The sequence below is a fragment of the Anomalospiza imberbis genome, chromosome 4 (genome assembly GCF_031753505.1).
Source record: "Anomalospiza imberbis isolate Cuckoo-Finch-1a 21T00152 chromosome 4, ASM3175350v1, whole genome shotgun sequence".
NCBI classification, from domain to species: Eukaryota; Metazoa; Chordata; class Aves; order Passeriformes; family Viduidae; genus Anomalospiza; species Anomalospiza imberbis.
This window is the reverse complement of record NC_089684.1, coordinates 51,674,599-51,692,069: the sequence shown is the minus strand read 5'-3', so window position 1 is coordinate 51,692,069 and position 17,471 is coordinate 51,674,599.

The following is a 17,471-nucleotide window of genomic DNA, read 5'->3' as shown; positions in this document are numbered from 1 at the left end:
GTTACTATTAATCTAATCTACAACTGATTGCAATCTTGTCATTCGATACCAGCTTGTTCTTCCCAACACAAACATACAGAAAGTTTTGGAGTTTTTTTTTAGTGACCATTTTTTCACATTGCCTTTTAAGGTCTTAGAGATCAGATGCAGCCCAGTGAATATAAGCTGAGAAACATGATTAAACTTCCTGTGGCATAAGCTAATCTTACTTTTTTGACTGTTCTCATTAGACAAGCCTGGTCTACAGCTTCAGTGTTCATCAGTATGATAATGCCAGTGATTGATACAGCAAAACAGGGACTTGAGTTTTGTACTGATGCACACAAGACACTTAAACAAACAGAACAGTAAAGTAAGTTAGGTCTTGGCAGTACCTGTTTTTAATTGCATTGAGATGATGACTGTTTTAATATATATCAGAAGCTGAAGTCTGCTATAGGTTTCCATTTATGTTAATCCCTGTGGGTATAGTTGGATAGACTGACCTACAATAAGAAACAAAAATTTCTAATAATAAATAGATGCAGGAATTAGGAGAATATACAGTACACAAAAATCAACAATGCCTATTCTTGTGGATTTAAATTCTGTGAACTAGTCCCTAGTCAAAGCAGAAGTTAGTTTCACACTAATCCTGGGAAAGGAGAGCACTTCAGTGCTGGGAAATTTGGATATACCTCCAGCAAGGACAACACTGGACCAACAAACAAAAACAGATGAAGTTACAGATCAAGCACAGATTACAGCTACCACATAAAACAGTAAGTGCAATAAATGAGGACTGGCATTTGACTACCTGTGGCATAAATCTAGGACAGATCTGCTGGTTTTGTATACAAATATGCATCTCTTCAGAGCTGTTTAACTTTATCTCTACTGAGGTTTTTGGGTTTTTTTCCCCCAGCTGGTATAAAGCATGACTGTTTCTTGTTCTGGCTTAACCAAGAAATGTTACACTATGAAGAACTACCAGTGTCTTACCTGCAAATGTTTGTTTCAGATGATGGGCCATAAACTATTGCTCCTAAGAAAAGTTGTCTGTTATGCAGTGCTTTGACTTTTACACCAAATTCACTGGTAGGTCTCTTGATAAAACACTACACAATCTTTACGTGCCCCCTCCTCACCAGGCAAAGCATACATACCAAGGCATCCCCAGCAACTGCCACCACCCCCTACCTTCACCAGTCACATTTCTCAACGTGTACACCAGAATGTATAAAACCTGTCAGCTCCATTAGCCCAACATTGAAGTGAAAGTGGCTGTGAGTTTCCAGCATTTTTGAACCCGTTAAATTAAGAAAAGCTCCTTCTGGCCTCACACTGGTGTTCCCTTCTTGTTGGATGGTTGTCCAGACAGAGTGTCTTGCTTGGTTGAATAGCAACAGCAACCCAGCTCCTCTCCTAAAAGAAAGCAATAAAGGCATAATGAGTAAGAAAGTAACTGCATGCAGTGAAAGGAGCTTCAGTAGCATAAACTTTGTGAACTTTCATTATCCATTGGTACACTTGTTCACTGAAACACAAATCATCTGTAAAACTGCAGAAAGACATCCTTACACAAGAGACTCTTGAAATCATACAGAAAAACTGTCAGACTGTATGGATGGGGCTCAGTTCCTCATTTGCTGTATTGGTAACAAAGGCACCCAAGAGAAATGAGCCCTGTTTTGATGTTGATGCCTGTTTAGGCTTCTGTAGATCTCTCATTCAGGCAAGCCCTGCCTGTACTGCATTGGAATGCCAACACCAGACAGAAGGCAGACAGACACTACAGTTCCACAGAGGCTGAGCGCAGGCAGGATAACTGCCTCTTCTTGTAGGAATGTGTCTTAACATATTAAAAGCTGCCAAGATGGATTTGTCCAATTACCTTCACGATTAGTCCCTTCTCCTAAAATTTCTCCTTCACCAAATGACTGTTCCTCAGTTTTGCTCTCCAAACCAACCTGAGTCCAGACCCAGGGCAACTCAGCTCCTGAAGATCTGTCTCACTTCACCAGCAATGAGATTTTCAGACTGTATAATCTCCAGCTGCTGGCAAGCTTGTTCTAATTTCTCCTGGACTTAATTATAATGCACTTTGCTTGGGATTTTAAAGTAAAGACTGCTTACTAATAACCATGCTGGCTGCCATGCAGAAGTGGCATACAATCACGACAGCAGCTGTAGGCAACACTGACTCACTGCATCTTAGAAAATACAAATGCAAGAAGCCTCAGAAGTTGGTCCCTACCCCAAAAGCCTCAAGGGAGAGAAGATCAACAATAATGCTCTTTCCTGTAGCATGGGCAGTACAGAGCCTAAAAGGTTTCTCAAATAACCTGCAACTTCTAAGTCCATGTCTGCTTCGGGCTTCAATGATTTAGGATGTCACATCTTTTAAAATAAACCTTAAATGATGCCTCAAGATAAGTGCTCACTAATAATAAAACCAACTACAAGAATAAAATTTGTTCAAGAAGCAGATACCTATGCTCTATGCTTTTTTTTTAAACTTCCATTTCCTGTGGCTTTGCTGCATGTGTATATATAGAAAGCAAGGGAAATTCCAAACAAGATGCCACACCATTATACTCAGAACAGCAGTGCTTCTCATTCTAAAAAGGGGAAGTCTCAAATGCTTTTTCTACAAAATCTATGTGAATTCAAAGTATGCTGTAGTAATATTTCATAGTGCCATGCCCCAGTAGCTATCAGCTGGGACACAAGAGGGTGTTTCAGCTAAAACCTTAAAGTGTAAGAAATGCTTATGAAGCACTAGGTCAGCCCAGCAGGACCTCAGCAGAGCAATGGGATATAAGGCTAAGCACTCCTGCCTTCTTACCTGATGCCTCAAATTCTTCTCTGAGGGCAGAACACAGCCCAGCACCCTCACTGAAACATTCCCTGGAGCAGCCTGTCCTGGGGTCAGGGCTCCAGCAAGGTCAGCTGGGGATTTACAGGATGCTGCAGGAACTGCTTACACAGGAGCTCCTGGAGGCACCAACCATCCCAGGTGGCACAGCACTTGTGGCTCCACTCCCACTGCTGCTCAGTGCGTTATTCCCCTTTCTCATTAGTCCACTTTTTACCCCTCCTTTTACACTTGCTGGTAAGAAGCTGCTGGTGCAGGAACACTCCACAATATGTGAAGGGTGTATGGTGTGGACAGGGGCCAACAGCCTCCCTCAGGAGCTTGAGATCTTTCCATGGCACATGGGACTCTGGTATGGAGAACACTGAATCAGACGGGGGGTTAGGAGACAGCTGATTTTGAATGGGTGTCTTTGGTGCCTTCTAGAAGTTTGTACTTCATCACACTCATTGCCTCACCACCCTTCCCCAGACCAACCCTCCAGCACATCTTCTGGAGACCTGGCTGGTGGCTGGGCTGAGCAGGACAGCTGGCTGCTCGTGCTGACCCCCACCTCCTCAGGGTCACAGGAACTCACCTTGCCTGAGGCTTTTACCCTCTCATTTCTGAAGGAGTGGGAGGGAATAAAGAGCAGTGGGACCCTTCTTCCCCATCTTGTACTCATTCATCAACTCTGTCTTCATATAAAAAGGATTTTAATTCTTCTTTTTTTTTTTTTTTTTTTTTTTTTTTTTTTACTCATAGGCAGCTACCCTGGTTACACACACAGGCCCTTTATACAGGAGGGGCAACAGGCAGCCTGGTGTGCTGGTGTGTGCCCCAGCAGCTCTTTGGCCAGCACTGGAACACCCTATACCTTGCTCAGCTTCTTGGTTCCTGCTGCAGCCAGGCTTCCTTCAGCCACGTCCCAAAATTCCCCTGCACAGCCCAAAAGGGGACATCTGAAGGGAACAGTGAGTTTCTCACTTCCACAGCAGTCTGGACTTGGGTGATACCCAGTTACCTTCTCTGCTGAGACAAGACCCTACACTATGGGAACAGGGCCTTGATGGCACCGAGGGCAAGGTGATGAGCTGTCATTTCCCTCCAGCTGTGCCCCCACAGCCCTCCCTGGGCTGTGCCAACTGCAATTTCAACCAGACAGCCACCTGCACCCACCCCCTGGGCCCCGGGCTGGGAGGAGAGCCAGAGGCACACAGACCAGCTCTGGGAGCAGCCCCACTGTGGCTGGTCCTGCTCACAAAACCCTGCTTGTTTCCTGCCAGTGCAAAGCAGGAAAGAGGTCTCAGACCATGCTACAACAGGGCAGGGGCTGCATCTCTTTTAGGACTCTCAGGTGGGGAGGTGAGAGATGCTCAGATCTTGGACTAATTGAGCCCAGCTCATACAACAGAGAAAAGGAGCAAAGAAAGGAGCTCAGATGCCCACAGAAGAATCAACCCTTGTTCTATCACTACCACATCTCAGGGAAATTCAGACCTCCAGGGAGGCATGTAAAGGTCCACAGACACTTGAGGAAAAAACATCACCTACCAAGAGAAAGTGGGACCCAGTAGGATGTGAAGTGAGTCATGCACACACAGCTGAGCACAGTCCAGTAGAGCATCCTACTCCTCTTCCCCACCACCTGAGCTTGCCCCCAGTGATGCAGATCTAATTTTGTGATCCTCAGTTCCTCTTCTGACCTCGGCACTGAGCACCTGCTCCGCCTCCTGCAGGGCCTGTTCTTACCTCCCCAGGTGGAAGGACAGAGCTTGTGTCACTCCAAAGGACAGCAGGCAGATGGGAAGCAGACATCTCTGGAGGAAAAGGGCCCTTTCCTTTGATCCTGGCTGCTGTCATAAGAGGTGTCTCAATCCTCCAGTCTCTCTTTTCTGAGCAGTCCACTTACCCATTATCAGAGCCCACTTTTGCCCTATTCCAATCCCAGTCAAACACAAAAATGGTTCTTGGGGATTCACCATCAGTTCAATGTCACCCAGGACCTGTGACACTGGTTAGCCCAGCTGAGTGCCTCTAATCACCAAGCTTGGTTCCAAAAGCACCAGGCAATTGCCCTTCTTGCTTCTTTGGGTATCTCTTCTATTAAAGTGATGAGTGGTCACTGAGAGGCATTTCAGCTCCAGCAGTAGCATCATCACCTTCTCAGGGCCAGTCTTCTTGCAAGAGAGACACTCCAAAATTAACAGGGCACAGGTGGGGCCTGCTTGGCCCAAGGGGGAGGGGTCTCTGATGGCCCAGGAGGTTTCTGCCATGTGCAAGCCAGGAACAGAGAGGATGGCTCTGGAGCACTTGCCACTGAGCAGAGAGGGTCTGGAAAGGGGAATAAGATATAATTTGGTTTAAAGAAACACCAAGGCAAAGATATGGACTAGACCAGGGTGTTATAGAGAATAAAGTCTGTGGCTGAGACCAGGAACCAATGTGGGGTGCAGGCAGGCTTTCCCCTCCCACACAAGATCCATCCTTGGATAGCCAGGTACGGAATCCCCTAAATTCTCGCCATGGTGACAGCTCCTGGGGACAGTGGAAAAAATTGCTGAGCACAACTACCTCGTCACCCAAAGAATGAGTGACAGCTTATTTTGTGAACTGTTTTTAGGCTTTGTTTTGTTGCACCTACACACACTGGTTGCATGGCACCACACCCCCTCCTTCAAAATGTCAGAGTCTTCAAATCCTAACAATAACCACTGAGGGGAAAATAGTGTGTGCTGGCCAGGGTAACTCCTGTGCAGTGGGGACTACACTGCTCTGGCCTTTCTCCTCAACTCAGGTTGCACCCACCTTGTTCTAAGTTTCCTCCTGGTGATATCTCCTTTGATAGACAGTGGGCAAATATTAATTTTTACCTCTGTGGTTTCCAGGTGACTCTCTCAGGGAAAGTTTACTGGAGCTTTAATCTTCCTGAAATGGCAGCAAGACTGAGTAACCATTTCCTCTCAGCACAGCTGAGGAACTTGAAACGTGCAGTTGTTGCTAAAGGGTGTGAAGACACTCTCCCTCCTGCCTCCACCGTACTCTCCTGCATGCACCAATGTCACTTGGTACACACACTGGGCAGCAACAAGGTTGGGAAACACTTGAGCAGCAAAAGCCACTCTGACAGCCTGCAAAGGCAGGCCAGTGCTACCTTTTACTCTTCCCTGCAGTCAGCTTGTGCCTTTGCATCACCAGCAGCTGCCAAAAACCTAGATCAGACAGTCACCATAATCTATACCTGAACCTCTTCCATAGCCTGGGCAACTGAATGATTTTGAGCCAAGCCCCAAAACAATTCCTGCACTATAGGTACTTGCAAATATTTCTGGTTTGCTGCAATAATGCAAAAACAAATAGGAAGAACAGAAAACAACTTATAACAGGTGTTCACAAAATTGATCTCTTAGGTTGCTTCTGTAACCACAGGGGCACAATGTTCCTAGCACCCACAAATAAGGGGCCCAATGTCTATAAGAAGAAGTTTGGCATGTGTAACTCTTCAGCAGTTCTTCAGAATCTTTGAGCAGCCTGGGTTCATGTTCTTGAAAGTGTTAATATTAAAATGGCTCACGTTTGACTGACTTTCAAAGTTCCAGTCTTCTCTATGCAACTTTCTATTTAAGGAAGGCAAAGAGCTGTCACTTGTTTAAGCTCTCCTTGTCACTTCTTAAGTGACAACACAGGGGCAACCGTGAAGTGTTTCTACAGATGGTGCTAACACAAACTAGAACAAGCTTTGTGCAAAGAGTGCAACTGTTTTGACATCATTCCAATGAGACAGCCCTGTAATTTAATGGAAAAAGCCCTGAGTTGGATACACTAAAAATCTCAGCTTCAGGTCACCTGTACAAACACTTAATATTGTCACAAGCTACAAACTCCACCGAGGATCTTTTTTTTCCATAGTTTTCCACATTACTGAACTGTTTATCCTCCCCTGGTTCTATACCCAAGTTCTCTTAGCCAGCTTTTGCCAGGACCAGCAAGTTCCCTCCACTTGCATTTTTTGGCAGCCACAGATTTGATGTAGTGAGGCTGAAGAGGCTACTCTGGGGCTTGATGCACTGCTGTAGTTCAAGGCTGTGCCCACATTCAGAGACAGCATACTTAAATAATTACAGTGATCATGCAATTTTTTATGTGCACTATAAAAATAACAGAACACAGACCCCCCACCACATTTGAAAGCTGTATTGACTAAAAATCCCAGCTATAGAACAGATAGCAAGTCTCCAGCACACCCAACCCCATCCTATCACTTGTTGTCCACTAACAGGATGTGGTTCACAACATGCCTTACTCAATATATATCAACACAACATTAACACCTATTCCCAAGCAGGCACGGTTTGAACAGTGAAAGTTCAGCTACAAATGAGTTTAGGGAGCACCTGCAGTGGCAACACCACCTGCAAGTCACCAACAAGCTGTTGAGGGCTTCAATGCACCCAGCCAGTACAAACTGTAGCTACACAGCTGTTTATCCTGGTGCAATTAGTCCAGTTCCTGATGCAATGGCTCATGAGTCAAGATGAATCTGATCTACACAAGAGGCTGACAGTCAAAGCAAGTAACAAATTCAGATTCCAGGGTAAGCAGTCCTTCACATTTGAAAGCCAGAATCTCTTCCAAGTAACATTTGTGGACTACAGGTTTGGAAAATAGCACTTTGTGTGTCCTGGGGTTCGGGATTTCCACTCCAGCTCTGCAAGTGAGAGGTCAAAGAAGGAAAAGGATAATATAAACACAACAAAAGGCTTTAAAAGCTTATGGAATAGGAAGCCAAAACTGACCATAAAGGAAGGGACTTCTAGGAAATAAACAGCAGAATAACTTTTAAGCATCCATTAAATCAATAATGGAAAATTCTGCATGCATGCAAGAGTACTTCAGAGAAAAAGACAAGGGCATGGAGCCAGCACCTAAAGGAAACCCAGAAAGAAACCTTACTGTAACTTCTGAACAAAGACAACAGGTCTAGGCATGAATTATTTGACTAAGCCAAATTTACAACTATCACAGTCAATGGAAAGTTTTCAAAATCCACAGAATAGTTGAGCTTGGGAAGGTCTGAAGATCATGTAGTTCTACTCAAAGCAGGGCCAGCTAGAGCAGATTGCCTGGGGCTGTGGCCAGTTCAGGTTTTGACCATCTCAAGGATGAAGAGTCCACAAAGTCTCTATGCAACCTACTCCTGGTTCAATCACCCTCACAGTAAAAAATGTTTTCCTTCTTGTTTAAATGAAATTTTACATTTCATCTTGTGCCCCCTTGCTCTCTTGTTTTGTCACTGCATACCACTCAGTAAAGTCTGGATCCATTTTCCACACTGCCTCCACATCTGGTATTTATATGCATTTGGAAGATCCCCCTGAGTCTTCTCTTCTACAGGTTGGGCAGTCTCAGCTCTCACCTCTCCTTGTTTGATGGATGCTCCAAGGCCTGAACTATCCTGATGGTCCTTGGCTGGACTCTCTCCATGTCTGTCTCATACTGGGGAGTCCAGAACCAGACTGCTCCAGATGTGTCTCACTGGGCCTGAGGGGAAGGATCCTCTCCTCCCTCGACATGGTGGCAGTGCTCTGCCCAACAGCTGCCACCTTCAGTACAAGGGACACACCACTGGCTCATGTTCAACTTGCTTGCCAAGACTCATGGGTTAACCTGAGCTTGAGCTATTTGGCACTGGTCAAGAAAGGGAGAAATTAGTCTGTTTTTTATACTGCCCCTCCTCTCTGACTCAAATCTTGAGACAGATTTGATATATTTATTTATTAACTATCACATTCAAAGTATTCAAGATCTACATAAACAACCCATGGAGGTACAGAGGAGACACTAAAACCTCAGCTAAAAGACTAGACAAAGACCCTTATCTCAGCAATCAGTGCTGAATAATCAGAAAAACAGCACACTTAGCATGGCTTTTAAAACAAGCACTTCTGGAAGTGCTTATAAAAAAGGTGACACAGTCCATTTTTGGCAGGGATAGATGGTGAAGAGGAAGGAAAGAAATCTTCCACTTAATTTTGGCAGACTACAGAAATTCCTCAATTCAGATGCACAGGCTTATTTTGAAAACTCAGCTAACAGACTGATAGAAAATGAGAGAGCCTTGAAAACCTGGGAGGTCTAATGCAGGACCCCATTTCATACCTAAGGTCCCCTAAAGCACAGCAAGTTAAAATCCTGATAGAACAGTTTCACTACATTAGACTGTATGTCTGAAACTCAACAGAGTCCACACCACGTTTAGGACCCTGATATTAAACTGAAAGATGAAAGAAAAAGCAAGGACTTGGACTCTGACTGAGAGAAAAGGACTGAAACCTGATAGAAGTGCAGAGTTCCAGCTGTTCATACCAAAGTCAGCTGTTACAGAGCAGAAAACACAACAGCACAAGTGACAATAAGGGACCAGGAATTTAAACTAGGGATTAACGGGCTACATTAAGTTTTTCAAAGTAACTAGGCTGCTGCTAATCATCAAAAAGTTTATAATAAAAAAACTGGTTGAATTTTTTAAATTCCCAGAGACACTCAATCTTGTTTGGAAAGTAATGGATGAAACTCCACAAGACCAGAAAGGATAAACATCTTAAAAATGACAACAAACTAACTTCAACCTCCCCTCAAAGGAACTAGCAGATGATTTTTAGGTGCCTACCTGACAGTAAGGAGATGATTTATTCTTGACAAATTCATGTTGGCTGCTATTCATGGTTTACCTGCTGATTGATTGTTTCCTCCTTTTTCAGTGTAACAAAAGCTTCTGGTGAGCAGAAGAAAAACAGTAGATATCATGAAATATAATGAGAGTTTCAATGCCTTTTTCACATGACACTTCAGTAACTAAACTCTGAAAAACGTTGTCTTCAGGGGTGCAAAAGCTGATATGGGAGAATATGCCAGCAAGGTTCCTTAAGCATTGGTCCTGAACATAACAATGAGATATTTTCATTACTGCTTGGGGATGGGACAGAGAAGATGTATTAAACACACATGCAGATGACAAATAAAAATAAGGTGCTGGTGCATAGTGAGAGGAATCAGAATGACCTTGGCAAAGAGATGGTTTGGAAAAAGCTGTCAATTCAGCAACTACAGGCACAAGTTTACATTGTTTGAGGACAACAAACTGCACAAATATGTAACAAGGAATCACTAATGGGCTAATTCCTCAAAAAGGATCAGAGGCTGAAATAAGCCACAGGCTGCTGTGAATAAACCAGACATGAAAATGCAAAGAATAAAGAGAAAATCTGTCAGCTGGATGTGAAGAAATCCCTCTGTTCCATTTGGGGTTAACAAAGCACAGCTGAAGTACCACTCTGTGCTTTGAAAATTGTTCATCAAAAAAAATGTGGGGGAAAATTAATAGTAATAATAATAAATAGACTAAGAGCCACAGGATTTCAATGAAATTGTACAAAATATGACAGCAGAGCAGAAGATTGAGGGAAGTCTGATCACATCATTGTATGAGGAAAGGAAACCATGCAGCCCACCTCTAGTCTTTTCAGTACAGTAAATGCCACTTGTTTCCCTGGCTACCCTGATTAGAAAACTCCATGCAGTGTCCAGTTGGTCCCTGAAAAAGACTCTACCCCATTTTCCTGCCACTGTGCTGTGTTACTTCCCTCCTACGCGGAGCCTTTGCAGCCTGTGGAGCCTGCTGCAGCTCTGTCAGCTGGCAGCCCTGCCCTGCTCTGTGGGAGCATGTCCAGGCCAAGCACAGGCACTCCCAGGGATGCAGCAATCCCTCCCTCCTCTGGGAGGACAACATGAGGAACTGAGGAACACACACACGAGCAACTGCCTCCTGCCATCCTCCCCTCCTCAGACACAATGTGCATCACAACTTTTGCAACAAACCAAAGAGAAACGGTGTTGTGCCCCCCCACCACGGCTGCTTGCTACATTGCCTGCAAAGAACCTCCAAAATCCATGGATATATATGTAGCAGGAGAGTGTATATTTGATTGATCATAAGCATGTGTGCATCTACATCTGGTGGGAGGGCAGGAGCCCTTCCCACTGCAGGGCAATGCTCTAAGAGAGAGCCTGTTCAGGGATGCCTCTTCCATTCTGTCCTGATGAAGATTTTCCACTACACACAGAAATCCTGGTAGGGGCTCAGACAGACTGTCTGGAAGGAGACCTGAAACTGACTCACCTGACCACAGATGGGCCCACTCTTAAACTTGACCTTCTGGTTCACACAGCTTCTTTCTTTCTCTCTCTTATCTCCCCTGGTAGAATCTAAAGTTCAACTGAGGTTGAGTTTCAATAAAAGCTTTTTGGTTCTGCTAAGTTAGTTTGCTCCAAAAACAGCAGCTTTTCAAAACTCCCAGCTATCTCCAGGCCAGGTACTTTCACTTCTTTCAAACATCTCATCCTGATTTCATTGATTCCTCAAATATTTTTATTTAGAAATCACTTGGTTCCATGTTCTGTGAAGTGCGTGTCTGGGAGCTGCATCACTTGCATGCATCCTCTAATCCAAGGACACAAAAGAGACAAAAAATTTTGCATCCCCATTACACTAGCCAGGACCAGGGATATTATAAAAGCCATGATTCTTCCAGCTTCCTAAATCCTTCAGCTACACATATCCAAGTTGTGGTCTCATGAAACTGCAGGTTTAGAAGAAGCTGCAACGCCTTTGCCAGCTCCTCAGTTCCTCTTTGTGCCCATCTCTTCCCTTCTCCACCCTTCCAGGCTTAGCCTTTTGTTCCTTTTTTCTTGGCTCCTGCACAAGCCTTTCCACTGAGCATCACCACATTAGGGATAACTGAATTACAGGCTTCCATTGTTGGACTCAGTAATTGTGTCATTAGATCACTTTATACCTTCCTGCTCCTTGACACAGTGGTAATGAAATCACCTCAATATATTTAATCTGGGCTGGGCTTTAATCAGCACCAGTGACTAATGTACAACAACTGGAAACTAGAAAGAGAAAAGAAAAAAAAAAGTACACTCCCTGTGCCACCCTTCTATTTCTAACAAGATAAAATCCCTGGTCTCAGTGAACAAAGCTCCTGGATTTTTAATGACTAGATCCAATTTCTCAGGCACCACTTTCTAAGTGTCAGCCTCACAGCAGCAGGCTTTTAAAAAGAGTCTCATAGTGCTTAAAGCTCCTACTGCTGCCTTAAAACACAGCTGAGACTGGAGTGACTTAACATCCAAGAAGCTTCCACTGCCAGGGACGGCTCCACAGCACTGCTCAGCAGAGCAGCAATGGGGTTTCGCCACCCACAGCGTGGGTGAAATCCAGCACGCAGCAGGATGCAGGCAGGTCTGCAGCAGCAGAATATGGGCCAGCTTTGGAGCTTCCCAGTAACCCCAGCCTGCCCAGTTTGGTGCTGCTAAAAGAGTGTCCAGCATTGCTGCAAACAAAAGACAGCAGAGAAAGGCAGTGAATTTATGGGCAAAAAGATGAGTGGAAGGGCTGATGTGGAAGAAAGGCTGAGAAAGCAATCCTGTCTTTGGCAGGGCTGGTGAGAACAGCAGGTGTGGCTTTACCTCCTGCTTGCCTGCAACGTATCCCTGCCAAGGACAGGTGGCTGTGGGAGCAGGGAACAGCCAGGGTGCTGCAGATACACTGCTACAGCCACATCCCAGCTAAGGGGAGGTGCCTCTGGCTGCTGCCAGGTGCTCCAGCTTCAAAAGCAGAGGTGTCACATACCCAAAACCAGGAGACAGCTGCCACAGGGCTGTCTCATCTGATAGAAAAGAGAACACTTGCAAGGGCTGAGAAAAATATATAAAAGGGGCTGGGGGTCAAGACAAAAGGCAGAAAACCAAGGGGATTTTGTCTGATAGCAATGAGATGAATGTCAGGCAAAATTTTCAAGGAAAAGAATAGAAATCAAATGAAACACAAGAAATCAGAAGAAACAGAAAGAAATGCTGGCTCTGTGTTACAGCCAAAATACAATATGACTTCACACAGAGACACAGCAGAGGGGTTGGAAGGTAAGAAAGTCCAGCAGAAATGAAGTTAAACACCCAACTAAAGGCTGATGTCATCTTGGATATTACTTCAGGACAAGGGTTATAGAAAGATGGTATCTTTCACTAGACCAACTAATATCTTGGACAGAAGTCCAGACTTGAGTCCAGGAATGGGCAATGGAGCTGGTGAAGGGTCTGGAGCACAAGTCTGATGAGGAGCAGCTGAGGGAGTTGGGGGCTTTCAGCCTGTTGAAAAGGAGGTCATGGGGGCCTTATCACTCTCGTACAACTGCCTGAAAGGAGGTGCTAGCCAGGTGGGGGTGACAGGGTGTTGGCCTCTTCTCCCAGGTAAACAACAGGACATGAGGACACAGCCTTAAAGCTGCACCAGGGGAGCTTTAGGTTGGACATTAGGAGGAATTTCTTCACAGAAAGGGTGATTAGATATTGGAATGGGCTGCCCAGGGAGGTGATGGAGTCACATCCCTGGAGGTGTTAAAGGAAAGAATGGACGTGGCACTCAGTGCCATGGTCTGGTGTTAGGTCACAGGTTGGACTTGATCTTAGAGGTCTTTTCCAACCTACTTGACTCTATGTTTCTGTGAAAACAGTTATTCCTCCACTTCAGTTTGGTCTGAAATAGTATTTTGTTCTTTTCCACATAATAAATGCAGCCTGTGCCATCTCTCTGAGACAGCAGAATTGGCTTTACCTGTGGTTAGGCTGAAAAATTACTTAAATTTTCCTTCCAATTTTTCCAAAAAGAAAAAGAATAACTATTTCAGAGTAAGATTAGTGCTTCAGAACATCTTAAGTTTATTTTAAAAATTCATTAAAAGCTTCAACAATAGTACTGCAGTAATTTTCTTATATCACCTCCCAGAGTCCTCCTGAACAGCTATATTTCTTAGCATATATGTGGACTTACCAGTACACTTGAAACGTGATCTGGTGCCCAAAGTTTTCATAGGATCAATAATACCAGCACATATCATTGACCTTTAAAGCTTCTTTTTCTTTCTACATTCATCCAAACCCAAAATTAGTTCAAACTAGTAAAGCCAATGATAAAACTCCTCACTTGCTGCAAAAGTCCCAGCACTTTCCATCCCTTAAGTGTAACTTTAGGAAGGCTTTTGAAATCAAATTCCATGCATGCAAAACAGATTGGACTGTCAGGATCAGTTTCCTGTTTTGTTTCAGCTCCTTTTTTTTATAATCAGAAGAAGAAAGTGATTTATTTTTGTAATACTGGGAATTACTGATATTCTGAAGCAGAGCTCAGGTGTTTTCCTTTGGAATCAGAAAAGAAACAAGAACAATTTTAGAGAAGATTTTCCTTTCTGTTTCTTAAGAGTTGTGTCATTTGGGAGGGGAGAGAGGGGAGAGGCATGGAACTTGGACACAATCAGTATAATAACAACAATATAAACCCATCCTCTCCCTCTCTGGCAAGTCAGCTTCTGTAAAAATCACAGGTCCTGTCTTAACTGATATGGACTGGCACACCACCCAAACACAGTCTGAGCTGGTGCTTATAGGCAGAGTATCTCTTGTGAGTCACTCAGAAAACATTAAGTCCTTGGCTGTATCCAGGTTCGTTTTAAGCTCCCTGAACTAACAGGGCAAGGATCAGGTGCCACGACAAAGACAAAAAGCAGCTGGGAATTGGAGAGAGAAACCAAAGACATTGTGCTAACTTATAAATCCATATCTCATCATCACTGTACAGCTTGGGTTGCCTTCTAATAAATTACATAAAGACAACATACAAAATACATCAGAAGGGAACCAAATAGATACAGAAAGGCTTTAACCCAAGGAAAGATTAAATAAACTCTAACTTCTTAAGTAGGAAGAAAAATGACTGATGGGTGAAGTTTATCAAATCAGGAGTGAGGATTGTGGTGAATGGAAGATGAGTACATACTGCTTTTCATAAGGCAGGGATGCAGTATCAAGTGAAAATAAATCCCCAAACAAACCAAACCCAAAAGGTCATTTCATAACGAAAGGTATAATCAGACTTGGGAAGTCACTGCCATGGGATGTTTTGGATGGCAAAAGGATAAATGGATTAAAAAATGATTAGATAAATTGAAGGAAGAAAGGACTATTTGCTTTTAAGCACAAGTGTGGATGAGAGGATCTGGCTCAGTTAGTCCTTAAATCACTAACTGACAAAAGCCAACAGGGAATCCTCAGGGAAATAAAAATAGAAAAAGAAATACACACTCTTCAGTATATTATTTGTTACTGCCCTCTGTCAGAGGATGCTCCTAAATTCTTTACCAGCTTTCATATTCTGGCACACAAAGAAAGGGAATAAAGCTCTGTACCTCTTCTTGTTCTGGGAGATTCCTACAGAAATTCCATCTTGGCCTGGGGGTTTGTATAATTTATTTTAGTCCTGTTCACTCTAGCTGTATCTTGGAAACTGACACGAGGGATAAGAAACCAGATTTGTAATTAATTTTGAGTCCTGTAATCATCTGCTAGTACTCATGTAACACCACTACAGCCCAACTACCTGAAGGACACTGAATTGACAACATGTCCAACATTGTGTAATGCTCTTCTGGATCCAGAGGTCACTTTACCCAGCTTATTTCTGTAAAACACACCAAAAGGTCCAATTCAACTGAAAGGATAGACATCCCTATGGTACAAAGCAAGCAGAAATAGTTGGTTTTCCTCCTTCCTTTAAAATCAGTAAAAAATTCAAAATCCAAAAACCTCCAGTTTTGTCCTATTGCCTTTAATAGGGATTTTTTTTTTTTTTAATTAATCATAATAGCTTTACTATTAACATATCCTTTGGTGAAGGTGCTTGGAAGTAGTGTCCTTTACAACAAGAATACTTTGACTACAGTCTGATTATCACTGAGTGTTTTGTATTGCAAGAGATCTTAATGACCATACAGTTCCAATCCCCTGCCACAGGCAGGGCCATCATCTACTACATCAGGTTGCTCAAAGCCCCATCTAGCCTTGAACACTCTCAGGGAGGGGCCACTCAACTTCTCTGGCCAATTACATATCTTGATACCTATAAAAAAAGACAGAAGAGTTCAAAGATATCTGTGGCACAACACATCCCTCTCCACCCATTTAACAGAGCTGTACAGAGTCTCTGAATGGACTAGAGGAACCTAAACCTGAAATTTTTAGTGTGCTCCTCACATCCTCCACCCCCAGGACTTTTTCTGTGAATGCCCACTGAATAACCTGGAGGAAGACACACGTATTGTGGTTTCCCATCTCTGCAGCAAAGTGAAATTCCCTTTGGTTAACCACCTGCTAGCTGCATAACATGGCTTTTGCTTCACAGTGAACCTTAACCAAAAGGCACACAGACACCACAGCTGTGTTGGGTTCACAAAACTCCACCACTGGAGATTTTTACTGTTGAAAATCCAGGGATTTTGCATCTATTTGCTTGAGAAAAGGAACTGTCTCCTGCAGCTCTCTAAACATGCCCTCACTTCACCCCACCAGTTTTACTGGGGTACTTCTGACCGTGACACGCAGGCGCACAGAACGTTCACTTCCTTCTCCGGCTCGCTGAAATTCCCTGATTTCATCACTGCCCGCTGTGACAGCCAGGACACCGCACAGGAAGCCAAGAAGCTCCCTTGTTAACGACAGCCTGAGGACAACCAGCTGCCTGGGAAATCACAACAAACACTTCAATTTATTCAAACAAGATTTGCAAGCAGCCATGCACGTGCGTGCGCACAGAACACACATATTTATCATGAAAGCTGGGAGGACAGATAGAAGAAGTGTTTACTGCCATAGCTACAAACTTGTCCTAGAACATTGTGTTTTCAAACTTGCCATGTCACAAAAACTTGCTGAAATGAGGAGCTCTCACCCCATCCAGCTTAATTTTTATTTGACCATGGGTTTTCAAACCATCCCAGGAATGAATGTGCAGCACTAGAATCCTATAAGTCACTTCAATATCACAATGCCTCCATGTTACTTAAATTGACACATATCTCTAATAAATAGGTTAAAAAGTCCTTCTAGAGATTAGAAGAATTGCCTCAGGTATTTTAGCACTGACCTGGAGAAACCATCAATAACACTAGGAACTGAAATACTGAAATTGGGGCTGAGGAAACCTAAGGGTTGGGGTGTTTTGGTTTTTTTTATTTTGTTGTTGGGGGAGGGTGTCCGCCATTTAAACAACTTTAAACACATCTGCACAGAGAGTCAGAAGAGCAGGAGGGAGTCTAGGGGTGTTCACCTTTAAAAAGCAAACTACCAGCCACAGGAACCTAATGCAGAAATATCATCTGCTTGTGTTATTACTCTGCTATCTACTGCTGAGCAGCTCTGCTCATGTCTGCTCAGAGAAACCAGGAACAAAATCTCAGCAGCATTACTGGGAACACAGAGGGCCATATACAGCTCTTCATTCCTGGAAGATAGAGTGCTCCTCTGGAAGTGTTCCAAAGAGCATCTCTAAACACACCAAGGCAACATAACATTGCAGGGCAGTTTCATTCATCCAGAGAACTAACCAAGCCTCCTCCTCTCACCAGCCTCCTCTGGTTATAGAGGAACAGGACAGGATTTCCCATGTTTCCACCAAAGGAACGTCACTCAAATCTGTTCCCAAGGAAGGAGTCCTGGTGTCCAAAATAAAATCCCTGCATGT